General features: G+C 38.0%; 1 protein-coding gene and 2 long non-coding RNA genes across 10 annotated transcripts in view; 2 read left to right on the top strand and 1 right to left on the bottom strand.

The window, feature by feature from the left end:
- The window catches only part of LOC119072373 (protein Fe65 homolog), a 77,697-nt gene that overhangs the window by 25,266 nt on the left and 37,807 nt on the right, over positions 1-14,624 (bottom strand). The gene's annotated exons all lie outside the window — the stretch shown is intronic.
- Positions 3,458-3,833, top strand: LOC119072374. The gene is made up of 3 exons (XR_005086851.1): positions 3,458-3,516; positions 3,579-3,653; positions 3,716-3,833. It is a non-coding gene; the product is annotated as an uncharacterized LOC119072374 (long non-coding RNA).
- Positions 10,823-11,198, top strand: LOC119072375. The gene is made up of 3 exons (XR_005086852.1): positions 10,823-10,881; positions 10,944-11,018; positions 11,081-11,198. It is a non-coding gene; the product is annotated as an uncharacterized LOC119072375 (long non-coding RNA).

A 14,624-nucleotide genomic window follows, 5' to 3' on the forward strand; every position in this document is an offset into this window, starting at 1 on the left:
AGGGCTATTCTAGTCCATTTTTTTCATTACATCAAGCCGTTCCATTATATTTTTCATTTATATTAATGTAGCCATAAACAATATTCAATGGATTTTCACGCAACAATGTACAAATTGGAGTTATGAGTTAAACGAGTAGAGTAATAATGAGACGGTGATACGTTGAATTGTAGTTCTTCAGAAGTTCTTTGAAGTAGATGGCGAAATATACAGAAAAGAATTCATAACTGTGATGAATCAAGAATAAATGAAAACAAGATGTCTAGAGGGTAGTATCCACATATTTCGCCATAGGTTAAGGGGATGGGTTTACTCGTAAAGTTGCCAAAAATAATAACAATGTATGGGGTCTTAATACAATCGTGTACAGAGCCAAATTATGAATAAAACTTAAAATTTCGAATAATTAGAGAAAAATGCGTGGAAGTTGCCTCTCTGAATCGCTATGGGAATGCGCTGCAAGAGGAAATCAAGCGATCTGTTCTCACCGGTCTTCTTCACTGTGGAGATCATTTATGCATCTATAAAACTCAAAGATCATCTGCTAGCGAAATTCTGGACAAAAATGAATGAGCATATCTAAGTGTTCCGTCATATGTATAGCAAAGCGATGTTGAAACAAATGAAGTAAAAGATTTTGTATCGAATATCAAAAAAATATTTTCAACAAAAAATGTAACAGATCTGATGATTACACCGTGATGCGCTTGCCATTTCTTAAAGGTGTTAATTAAAGCACTGGTGTGGAAACATTTTTGACTTTCAAGCTAAACACACATGGGATGTGCGTATCATAAAATAATTTTGCACGCTTGTGGTTTTTCTTGCCATCAAAAAACTTTTTTTTTTGTTATTTGATGAAAGCGTCACGCACGAAAGTGTACACACAACCCGGCCCGGGCCAAGAAACAACATACATTATTATATATCTATATATTGCTCAGAATTTCTTTTATTTAGTGCTTTGCAGGATATGACTCATATAATACCGTGCTGATTGTGCTGGTGAGCACAAAATTGATTTTCCGATTTCCGATGGTAATCACTGAATATTCTGCTGTGACGTCGCATTTAATAAATTAATTAAATATTTATCACAAAAGTTTTATTATTTGAAACCGAAATGGTTTTCTCGATTTTATATTGTGTGTGATAAAAAATTATGATTGAACAGCCTAATACAACACAAAAACACCATTTGACTGGTACTTTCGTCTCTCTGATATACTGGTTGTCGGTGCCGTTCTTTCACCTTGAACAAAGGGAAAAAAAGGTCAAGGATACTGAATACGAATATAAAAAAAACAAACAGTGTTGGATGAGTCATCCGAACGAAGAAAAAAAAAATAAAATGTAGCGAGCTTTTATTGGGTGGAAGTAAGGAAGGTATATCTCTCAATATACATAATTTGTGTGTATATGCTACACGCATATTTGCGTTTTGTTTCATGTGTATTTACACTGTACACTGTATATAACTATCTACGTATATACGAATGAGGAATTGTCGTAGAGGTGTACTTAAAGCAGCGATGTACGCTATGTAAATAATTCAAACATAATTTTGCTTTTATTTTTTTATGTGGAGAGAAAAGTATACACTTTTTCACTTGTACATAAATATTTTTTTTTGTTCGTTCTCTGCCTGTTCCTCCTTTAGTTTGGCCATTGGGAAAACCGACAGCAAAATTTATTCTCACGAATTTTGATGTAGTTGTATTGAGCGAAGTGTCTGCCTGATAAATTCTTAACAAAGATAAATTGAATTAGGGCTGTTTGTTAAAGGGAATAAAATGGTTTGGCGTAGAGTGAAGACAGTACAAGAATAATACAAATTCGGCAGTTATGTGTGCTGTTTTTAGAAAGAGCGTCGGAGATTTTAGATGAAATTTATTGGCCTATATAAATAACCCCGAAATTGAACTTCTTCAACGTAAATTGCGAACAAACACTTGAATAATTTTCGACGAAAATGAAATGAACTCGCTTGGCTATGGATACCAAACCAATTGAAATGTTCTTGAGACTGACGAAAGATTAGCAGCATAATAACGGTAACCCTAACTCACAATAAATAATGTTAATAAAACGATCCCAAAAAAAAGAACTTTGCTCCCTTTTCTTTTGCTTTATCCATTTTTTTACGGAAAATTAATTTATACTTCCGATCCAATAATATTTCTGCTGTAAAAACAAGAAGAAAGAGACGAACTTAAGACATAGACCGAACCAAACAGCACCCATGGGATACCTGTCATCAGCAATTTTCTTCTCTTTTCTTTATAAAATTCCAAAATTTCGATACGAGCAAAACAAATATTTTCTCTGCTTCTAATGCTCCACATATAATCGTAGATGCTTTGTTCACATCTTCACATATCCATTGTGATGGTATTTTATTTGATATTTGTTTCTCGGCAATATTTGTTCCGAAACGACCAGCATAGAAATCGTTAATTGCGCTCGGTGAAATGTAATTTTTCATAGACATTTCAATAAGATTAATGTAGCGACAAATAATGACACGGAACGGTGTATTGTGTTTCTAGCCACAACGTGTTTCATAAAGAAAAGCGATTATCCAGAAACGGTTAGTCATCTGTTTATCGAGAACGATGTCAAAAATAAGAAATGAGATTCAACCATGTGTTCTCAAATAATAGCAAAATGTACAGCACAGCTAAACTAATGAAGTAGCAGATTTGTTAGAATTCCAATAAGGCTGATTAAGGTAGTAATAGTTGACGGACGTGAACAAAAATATGATTTTGAATACATGGCTCTGTATTCTCTCTAGACCTTTCACTGTTCCACAATGGCTTTGGTTGTCAATTAAATGGAATGAATTGAACAGTGCAATATTAATGGTTTTAATCAAAATGTATCGTTTCGTTACAGTCGACAATGAAGCAGGTAAATAATTAATAACATCGCAATATAACGTTGAAATGTCTAACTTTGCATGACTATGTGACTGTGGGGAACTATTGATCTTCCCAATGATTCGGGGCTACAAACTTATTTCATCTTTGGTTTGACTGGCAAGGAAACATAACATCAAAAAAGGAAACATAGTCCCTTCTCCCGATTCTCCCTTCGTAGGTCCATCAAAAATCTCATTATTGGTAATTTATGATGTTAAAACGACTACCAGCACTGATCTCACCACGGAACGAAGTATGACAGTTGTCAAGAAAAGAGCAAATGCAAATGGTCGATACAATTTGCGAATCAAATAAGAAAAGTGAAGCGAAAGCGTCAGTGAGTCATCCAACGTAATCGAGCCTAATTTTCAATTTAAATCGAAGGAAATTAATTCATAGTTTTGTGTGTGCCGACAAATTCGGTTATTTGCCGTTGTTTCATAATTGTAAGCCATATTTTCGATGATTCATGTTGTCGACGATCCGATAAAATTTAGATTTCATTTGAAAATTGTTTTTCAGTAATTTCGGCATTCGGGAAAAGAATCTTTGTCGTATCAACAGGTCTTAGTGAACGACAAGAACTCGTAACGTAAGAAAAATTTTCCATCGCCTTTAGCGACATGATTTGTAAATTGTGAATTTCAATTTAAGGTTATCGTCGGTCACACACATTGAACTAGAGAACATTGGAGGTTGAGTCGAGGTTTGAAACGTAGGATATTAGATGTAAGATAAAACTATTTGATTTGCTCGGCGCTACATTTAGCTAACTTTTGTATATTATCTAGGAATTTGTAGCAAACAATATACGAAGTGCAATCATACGTCGTATTGGTTTCAATTAGCTGACAAACTATTATCCAACTGCGTTGTCCGCTCAACCGTCCCTTTCCTGTCCAAGTTACAAGCCCAACAGTCTACAAATTCATCTATTTGGAAAGCCAGAGGCTGAGCTGTCAGGAAATGGCACCCAAAAGGAACAAAAAGAAAACGAAAAGCAAGAGATACTCATGCGAGCTGTGTGCAGACATCAATAATAATCGAATGATCCAGTGCGACAAATGCCAAGCAAAGTTTCATCTGGAATGTTTGGATGAATTGCCAAGTCAGGTCAATACAAGTGACAAATGGTTCTGTTTGGTCTGTGAGAAGAGGAGAAAATCGGTATCAATTGCAAATCAAGGTCAATCGAAGAACTCCGAATCTCAAATCAAGGCTACAAATCAAGCAGATGGTTCAAAGAGCAAGAAAGATCAAGATGCGGACATCGTAGATGTTCAAAGTCGAAGCTCCACAACTAAATCGACCGGAAACCGAAAAGCGTTAATAGAATTGCAACGTATCGAAGAGGAACGATCGCTAAAAGCAAAACGCGATGAAGAATACCTCGACAGCAAATACAAAATTCTAATGGAGAACTGTGAAAACAAATCGGATGGGTCAGTTAGTGAGAAAGACAACATCGAGAGAGAGGCGTATACACAGCAATGGGTACATCAACAAGCACGTAAATCGAATTCAGCAAATGTTCCGAAATTTCCGCCAACAAATCAAAGTGAAGATGGTCGAGAACTCTACGATCGATTGATGAAATCGTTCTCGAAAACGATCGATGCCTTTCATTTCGATGAAACGTCACCAATGGATCAACGAGCGAAAACCTCTTTGAGAAGCGAGCATCCACCGAAACGCAGTCAAATGAATGAAGAAAGTCGATCCGTTACAGAACACGATAGAGAGAACCCATCAAAAGGGTTTGAGGGTGTAGGTGAACCGAATTACAATTCAACGTTCGCCGCTCCCCGAGATGGTCAAGCGAAAGTTTCAAATCAAGGTTTTGTCGGCCCATTCAACTTCAACCGAATGGATGCTGCAGCAAGGGAACGTTTCAAAGCATTATTTCCAGAAACTGCTAAAAAGTTGCTGAAAGAAACTCCTAAAAGCCCGTTACTACACGAAGATCACGATGAAAATCCTGTGGGGAATGCAACAAGTGTAGAGTTTCAAGAATTAAATGATGCCAACACACTCGAATGGGATAACTATATCGGATCGCAAAACAACACCATAAATCTATATCGTCAGCTCCAAAATACGATGATGAACCAACTGAAAGAGTTCTATGACGAGCACTACAAATCGACACCAAATCCCCATCGAAATGAGTCAAATGGAACCAGGTTTCACCGATCGAATGCTACAAGCTTAAATGGTGATGAAGACGTACATGAAAGAATTGACGGCGAATTCCAGTCATTCAATAATCCGTCGAATGACCGTCAAAATAATCGTCAGGAATTTCGAGACTCGTTAGAAGATCTTCAAAATCGGTCTATTCCTCCGACCGTAAATAATAGAAGCAACCGGCGAGTTGAATTTGAAGAGCCACCAGATCAATCCCGAAATCAGCCAAGATCCTCGAACACCAGCAAAGGTCCAAGAAACAGTTTCGATATTACGGAACCCGAGGAGACGAATGACGACTTCCAAAGTCAATCGAATAGGCGTAACGGAAATAATCGATCGGGAGTAATGAATCAACCGACGTCAGCGGATGATGGCGGAATCTCAAAAAAGCAGATAGCGTCAAGACAAGTCATCAAAGAAAAACTACATAATTTCTTCGGTGATCCATGCGAATGGCTGATATGGTACCATCAATTCAAAGACAGTTCCGAACTATGCGGTTATTCAAACGCAGAAAATATGAACAGGCTAAGGGGATGTCTACAGGGTAAAGCGAAGAAAGCTGTTGCAGGTTTTCTATTCCACCCTGATGCAGTTTCAACAGTCATCGATACACTAAGAAAATTATTTGGGAGGCCCGAAGTGATAATCAAAGCGATAAGTCAGAAAATCAGAGACCAACAGCCGATTAAAGCCGATAATTTGGAAGATTTGATGAGCTACGCATTTGAAGTTAAGACGATTACGACAACGATTGAATTACTAGAACGCCCGAGCTATTTAACCGACCCATCGCTGGTTGACGATCTGGTGAGCAAGCTGCCAATGCAAGAGAAGAAAGATTGGGCTCATTTCAGTGCTCGGTTACCGAACTGTACTTTAAAAACGTTATCGAGGTGGCTGTACGATATGGCCATGATATTGAGCACCGTATCAACGCCAACAACATCAAAATCCAGCGACCGTAAAGCGGAAAAGGGGAAGTTTGACAAAAATGAAAAGGTTTCAGGCCTGGAGTTAGTCAATGTCCATGTCGATAGAAATCAAAACGGCAACAAGTCATGCTTGGTGTGTCAAAATGAGTGCAGCAACGCTGAGAATTGCTCGAAATTCAAGTCGCTCGATGTCAACGCTAAATGGAAGGCAGTTATCGAAAACAAACTATGTCGAAGATGTCTGCGTAAGCATAAAAATCCTTGCAAAGCCACAAATGTATGTGGGAAAAATGGTTGCACATACAAGCATCACTTCCTCCTACACAACGATGAACGACACTCACCGAATAAGAATTCCAGTAATGGTTCAACAGTAGCCAACACTAACACCACAGCTTCATCGAATTTTCACAATATGCCACAAGTTTCAACAATGCTCCGAATCGTTCCAGTAATTTTACACAATGGCTCCAAATCAATCGCTACATTTGCCTTCCTCGATGAAGGAACAACAGTAACAATGATGGAGAAACGATTAGCCGATTTGCTTGGTTTGAAAGGAACGTCTGAACAAATTTGTTTGATCTGGACAAAGAAAATTCATCGGCGTGAACAAGCTGAAAGAGTTTCACTGGAAATATCCGGAACTGGAGATTCATACAAACGATACGAGCTGAAGGGTGTGCGAACTGTAGAAGATTTAAATCTGCCAGTTCAATCGATCGATAAAGACGAATTAATCACGAAATACCCGCACTTGAAAAATGTTCCCTTCGTGAGCTATAACAACGCCATCCCGGGGATCATGATTGGTTCCGATATGCCGAAATTTGGATCGCAACTGCAAGTTGTAGAATCAGAAATGATGGAAATAAACGGTTACAACGGGCCGATAGCAACAAGAACACGTCTTGGATGGACAGTGCATGGGCCAAGAGATAATTCAACACTAAACGAACATATGAACGTACATCAGATCGAAATTTGCCCTCATCACAATGATTTGGACAGCGACATACATCAACGGGTGAAAGACTTTTTCAGTATTGAAAATTTTGGAGTTCAAGCAATTGGCAAATTCAGTTTAAACTCAAAGGATGAAGAAAGAGCATTGGAAATGCTGGAAAAACTTACCCGAAAAGTCAATGGCAAATACGAAACCGGACTTCTATGGAAAAGTGAAAATATAAATCTGCCGGACAGTTATCCAATGGCTTTGAAACGTCTCGTCAGTCTTGAGAGACATGGCCCCGAAATGGTTCGAACAATGAGTGCAAAGGTCGCCGACTATGTATCGAAAGGTTATGCAAGAAAATTAACGCCTGCAGACTTATTATATGATGGACCTGTTTGGTATCTACCATTGTTTGGCGTAATACATCCAAAAAAACCAGAGAAAATTCGTATGGTTTTCGATGCCGCCGCCAAAGTGAAAAACGTCTCGTTGAATTCAGCATTGTTAAAGGGTCCCGATCTGTACACGTCACTCATCGATATTTTAAGGCGATTTCGTGAAAGGTTGGTCACAGGTGGAGGTGACATTGCCGAAATGTTTCATCAAGTGGGAATAATCCAAAAGGATCGGCATTTTCAACGATTTCTGTTCCGCGAAAATAGTACGAAGAAACCAGATGTTTACCAAATGGAAGTGTTAACGTTCGGAGCCAGTTGTAGTCCTTCATCGGCTCAGTTCGTCAAAAATAAGAATGCAAAGGAGCATATCAATACACATCCGCGAGCTGTGAGTGCTATACTGGATAATCATTACGTGGATGATATGATGGAAAGCGAGCACTCTGAGAGAGAAATGATTCAGCTGATACGTGACGTTAAAATGATTCATGCAAAAGCCGGTTTCAACATTCGCAATTTCATATCAAATTCGTCAAATGTCCTGAAAGCAATCGGTGAAAGTGAATCGAACAACGTTAAAGACATCGCACCGAAAACGGAACTCAAAGTAGAACGAGTACTTGGAATGTGGTATAATACGAAGAATGACAACTTTACCTTCTCGTTAAAGTACACACTGATCGATGAGAAAATTTTCAAAGGACACAAGCTGCCAACGAAACGAGAAATTCTAAGAACGCTGATGAGCATATTTGATCCACTGGGATTTTTATCGAACTTCCTAATCCACCTGAAAATATTAATCCAAGAAATCTGGAAATCACAACTGGACTGGGACACACAAATAACATCAAAACATCTTGTTGATCGATGGAAACGATGGTTGTCAGTATTGCCAGGAGTGGAAAACGTGAATGTACCGAGACTCTACTCGCCAAGAATGTCACCGAATTTGCCTAAGTCAATCCAGATGCATGTATTCGTGGACGCAAGCGAAGAAGCGTTCGCAGCGGTAATATACTTACGTATCGAAGACAACAATGGCATAGACGTTGCTTTCGTGGGATCGAAAGCTAGAGCCGCTCCAATAAAGTATCTGTCGATACCAAGAAAGGAACTCCAAGGCAGTATTCTTGGAACTAGACTGTCAACAAGTATCAAAAATGCTCAAAGATTCGTCATAGACAAACGTGTAATGTGGACGGACTCAGCAACAGTCATCAGTTGGTTGAATTCCGAAAACCGAAAGTACACTCAATTCGTTGCACATCGGGTGGGAGAAATTCTGGAAAGTACGGATGTGAACGAATGGAGGTGGATACCCACCAATGAGAACGTAGCAGATGAAGCAACGAAATGGACAAAAACACCGAATTTCGAGCCGACTAACCGCTGGTTCCATGGGCCAGATTTTCTCCGTCTAAGTGAAGATAAATGGCCAGAGAAGAAACCGATCAAAATCGACATCGAGGAGGAAATGAAAGCGAATTTTCTTCATTCAAGTCTGGTGTTACCTAAGATCATCGATCCAGATCGTTTCTCGAATTATAATCGGATGATCCGATCACTCGCGTACGCAATCAGATTCATCAACCTGTTCACCGGCAAAGCAAAAAAAGGTGAACCGTTAAAACAAGAAGAGCTGCGCAAAGCAGAAAATTTGATAATTCGTCAAGCACAATTCGAAGGATATCCGACGGAAATGGTAACTCTGCTGAGAAATGAAATTCTTCCAATCGAACAACAAAAGTGTATCGAAAAGCCAAGTCTGTTATATGAAAGCACACCATTCTTAGATGCCGATAAAATTCTACGTATGAAAGGTCGAATTGATGGCGCGCGAGAATTATCAATGGATACGAAACGTCCAATTGCCTTACCTAAGAATGGAAGAATTACCGAGCTACTGCTGACCGAATATCACTCCAAATTTTTCCATCAAAATCATGAAACAGTCGTGAACGAAGTACGACAGAAATTCTACATTCCTCGTTTACGAGAGGTGCTAAAAAGAATCCGGAAAAATTGTCAAAGTTGCAAGATCAAGAAGGCTCATCCTATTCCACCACAAATGGCGGATTTACCACAAGCAAGATTGGCGACAAGATTCATTCCGTTCTCATTTGTCGGAATTGATTTTTTTGGTCCGATTTATGTGTCAGTTGGACGTCGCAGAGAGAAGAGGTGGGGTGTGCTATTCACATGCCTCACTATAAGAGCAGTACATATCGAAATAGCGTCAGGATTGGATACGAACTCGTGTATACTGTGCATTCAAACCTTCGTTGCTGATCGAGGACCAGTTGTCGAATTCCACAGTGATTGGGGTACGAATTTCAAAGGAAGCAATAACGAACTCCAAGAAGAAATCAAGAAAATCGACTTTGAACGATTGCAAACCGAATTCACATCAACGTACACAAAATGGATATTCAATCCGCCAGCGTCGCCACATATGGGTGGGAGTTGGGAAAGACTGATACGCTCTGTCAAGTCATCAATTAATGAAATCATGCCAACTCGCACACCGAAGGAAGACATGTTACGCAATCTGATGAAGCAAGTGCAGAACGTCATCAACTCAAGGCCGTTGACATTTATTCCATTGGATGTGGAGGAAGACGAAGCATTGACTCCCAACCACTTCATTAGACTTTCGTCGAACGGTCTAAAGCCACCATGTGAGATCGAATTGGACGGTGCATATTTGAGAAGAAGCTGGAAAGAATCTCAACGGTTGACCGAATTGTTTTGGAAACGTTTCATCAGAGAATATCTACCGTCAATAACTCGACGAACTAAATGGCATCAGAAGGTGGCACCGTTGAAAGTTGGCGATTTGGTTTTGATAGTCGACGTGAATAACCCGAGAAACACATATCCTAAGGCAAAGATTATCAAAACCGTCGTCGGATCAAACAATCAGGTACGTCGGGCAAAAGTGGAATTGATTGCGGGTACGAAGTCTACCTCCGACGGGAAAATTTACGAGGTGAAGAAAGGAAATTTATGGAGATCTGCTCACAAGCTAGCACTGCTGGACGTCGAGACAAAGAATGGTTTAGCTACTCCCAAATTGGATAGCGAAACGGGTGGGAGTGTTAAAACGACTACCAGCACTGATCTCACCACGGAACGAAGTATGACAGTTGTCAAGAAAAGAGCAAATGCAAATGGTCGATACAATTTGCGAATCAAATAAGAAAAGTGAAGCGAAAGCGTCAGTGAGTCATCCAACGTAATCGAGCCTAATTTTCAATTTAAATCGAAGGAAATTAATTCATAGTTTTGTGTGTGCCGACAAATTCGGTTATTTGCCGTTGTTTCATAATTGTAAGCCATATTTTCGATGATTCATGTTGTCGACGATCCGATAAAATTTAGATTTCATTTGAAAATTGTTTTTCAGTAATTTCGGCATTCGGGAAAAGAATCTTTGTCGTATCAACAGGTCTTAGTGAACGACAAGAACTCGTAACGTAAGAAAAATTTTCCATCGCCTTTAGCGACATGATTTGTAAATTGTGAATTTCAATTTAAGGTTATCGTCGGTCACACACATTGAACTAGAGAACATTGGAGGTTGAGTCGAGGTTTGAAACGTAGGATATTAGATGTAAGATAAAACTATTTGATTTGCTCGGCGCTACATTTAGCTAACTTTTGTATATTATCTAGGAATTTGTAGCAAACAATATACGAAGTGCAATCATACGTCGTATTGGTTTCAATTAGCTGACAAACTATTATCCAACTGCGTTGTCCGCTCAACCGTCCCTTTCCTGTCCAAGTTACAAGCCCAACATATGACGTTAAATCATCAGGAGTAAATCTGTCAAGCAATTTTCTGTTGACATTGTCTTTTTTGCAGCGACATCTTTCAGTGTAATAGTGAATCGTACTCTATCGGTAGAGTTGAGATAGAATTGAGAAAAGAGAACTGATGTCTAATCTTTCTCCAGGGAAAATTATCAAGAATTATTGATCGATAAAAACATTTCTGTTTATAAACGTGAATGAAATTCAATCGAAAATACACCAGAACTAAAACTGTAGCTGTTAGTTGATTTACAACGAAAAAATTGGATTCAAATCCGTGGAATTTATAATTTTACGTCCGCATTCATTTGGATATGATTTTTAAATCCAATTTGTTTAAGATCTGCCCGTGTCCCTACAGAACTTTGGCATAAGAACTTGCGTCCGTACTCTTCAAGAGAGATTTAGTCACAACAGTCGCAACACCTGTCTCTTGAAACAAGAGTTCTTCACCTTCTACATAGAGCGTGTAGACAAAAGTTAAAAGTTAAATTACCAAATTCACAAATCTAGGGATTCAGAGTCTAAAAAGTGTAAGTGACATTTGTTATCGACAGCCACGCCACCAAATAAACTTAAATCATTTGAAATGTGTTTTTACATTGGGAAGGCCGAACCAACTTATGTGTGCTATATCTCGGATTGGATAGAGCATGGATTGGATATGCAGACGTGGTTGGTTTTTTCGAGCTGTGTTGTGTCCACTTCGTCAAAGTGATTGAAAATGGCCCATTAATAAATAAAGAAACACTAGCTTCCGGCTAGTGTGGTCTTATATAGCAAAATTTATTTCAACATCAATGAAGTAATAGATTTTATCACATACGCGCGGTGTTCGGATGTCAAAATTACTTACCTAGAAGTTTAATTCAAAAATTACACTTCAATTCTATGTTGTCTCGTTTTCGCTTATGTGATAATAATACATTACTATACCAGTGAAGTTGTGAAGTAATTTGATATCTCGTATCTAGATGAGTAAAAGTATCCGAGGGCTTCAGCCCGAGGTACTTTTACTCATCGTGATACGAGATATCAAATTATTTCACGTGTAAAGTATAACGTTTTACTTTACGAGCGAGGGAAAAGGTTTTCACTAGTGAGGGAATAGCCACTTTACCTCACTAGTAAAGTAAAATAGAGTACACACTTGTCACTATCAGTCTCGGCAAGCCTCGACTTCTTCGTGACAAGTGTGTAATATATATTATATCGCTGCGTGGTTGATCAAAAGAAGTATTAGAAGCGATATTTATTTAATGCAACGATTGAGAGCAAACATCTATTTTCGAAACATACTTCAACAGCTGCCTGAAATCTGAATTTTCTACATCCCATAGAGATCGAAAAATAAATGGAACTTTCGTGCTGTTTCAAAGTAAATTTAATTCACTTCGAATGGGTCAAATGTTCATCTACGCTTCTCCAACTTATTAAATTAAATTCTTCAAGCAATAACTGTTTCGTTTAATTTTCTGTAAAACATGAACGGAATAATTGTTAAATGGCTAAGTAAATGAGAGAATGGAAATTACAATTGTAAAAGCTTGAATGCAAACATCGCCAACATAGATGCTGTTATATCCGTACATAAACGGTATTTCTATATCTACTCAATTGTGGTCCCTCATATATATGTACATTCTAATGAGGTCAATTCGATCGATGTACAATATTAAATATTTAAAATAATTTGAACTTTAGATTCCTCGTGGAATAAAAGCCATTAGTTTTTATGATATGAAAAGCTGGTATGGGATCCATGAACTATTTTGATACAGCACCGTTATGTGGTTAGGAGCACTGGGTATATATATAGCTTATGGATATTTTAGTACATAACAGTTTGCATTCGATATTGTTTTAGATGTTATATACCGAGAGCTTATGATGCTGGTTGTTTTTCGGAGAGTTTCGATTTTCAATTCAACATTTTTTCTCCCATCCATACCACCGAAAACCAATAACGATGCAAATTGCGCGCAATGTTTTGTGGTTTATACATTTTATGTGTTTTAGAAAAAAATACAATAAAATTTTGTGGAATATATGATGAGGTTGATGTGTCAGGTTTTATTTTATGTACAGCAACAACAACCATAAAGCGTTTGAAGCAGCAAATTTTTAATTAACTCGAAACATATAAACAACAGCGACAGACTGGCGTATCAATATTCAATCTTTAATTTGAGCGTTGAAATAGTGAACTGGTAGCTGATTTTATTGATCGGTAAGTTAGACTCAACATTTTGAGCAGAACTGACGTTCGCAAAAAATTGGGTTCGTTGAAAGCGTAGTATGTACCTGACATGGACATTGTGCTAATTTTATGCATCGAACATGACAATGTACAATTGTGGTTGTATCAGCAACACAAAAATGTCTAACATTCTGAACAGGTCAGAGGACATCCTGAATTTTAACTTGGATTTACCTGAAACCTGATTGAACTGAAACCTGATCAAATAAATTTTGACCTCACCTAAATTATGATTTCGGATTTCAGGTCCGACCTGTCATGACGGTCAGGATCCAAGTCGAAATTTTTGACAAATTTGTATGAAAATTCCTTAAACTTTCAGGTCAGCCTTCAAACCAAAAACCTGACCTGAACTGAAATTGCAGGTCCTTCTTCGAGCTTTAAAAGTGTAAGCAATTGTTGAACATGGTATATGAGGACCTAAGTTATTACACGAAGGGACCATCATCGAGAGACTTATAGATCTTAATTTAAACCTCTTATTTGTCCTTTCTATTTTTATTGTTTTGAATTTAAAATTCTTTCTTTTGCTAACGTTGGGGGTTGTAGACGCTAAATAGACGATAGACGATAAATAAATCATGTAGCAACAGCTGTGTATTTATGAATAATCAATTCATCATTTTATTCGGATGCATATATGTGTGTGTGTGTTTCTTGCATAAACTTCACACCCCACCTAATACAACACGTTTGTGGGGTGTAAAATGTCTTCTTTCATCAGAAAACTAAATCGATTCTTCGATCAATTCAATGTTACATTGAATCACAAGCGTATGGATATGAATGCATACGTTCATGTAATGTATACCCATACACTAACCCAACCAAATAAAATACAACAGTATATGATACTCGTCTCTATCCCGTATCCCAATAAAAAAATAAACTGAGGAAAATCAATGTTTCGTATCGAAACCAAACAACAACGCCATATAATACATCCATAACTCACCCACCGTCTATTCGAAAATCCCTGAAATATATATGGAATTTTATACACCTCAGGTCTTTTCGGTTAATGTAAAAGAATCTATTTGTACAAACAAACTTCATAGTACACACCGAAATACATTTTTTTTTTTCGTTTTGAAATGAGTGTTTTGTCAACAAAATATAAAATCTTTTGCACACACACAGCCA

This window comes from Bradysia coprophila (assembly GCF_014529535.1).
Source record: "Bradysia coprophila strain Holo2 chromosome IV unlocalized genomic scaffold, BU_Bcop_v1 contig_81, whole genome shotgun sequence".
In the NCBI taxonomy this organism is placed as follows: Eukaryota; Metazoa; Arthropoda; class Insecta; order Diptera; family Sciaridae; genus Bradysia; species Bradysia coprophila.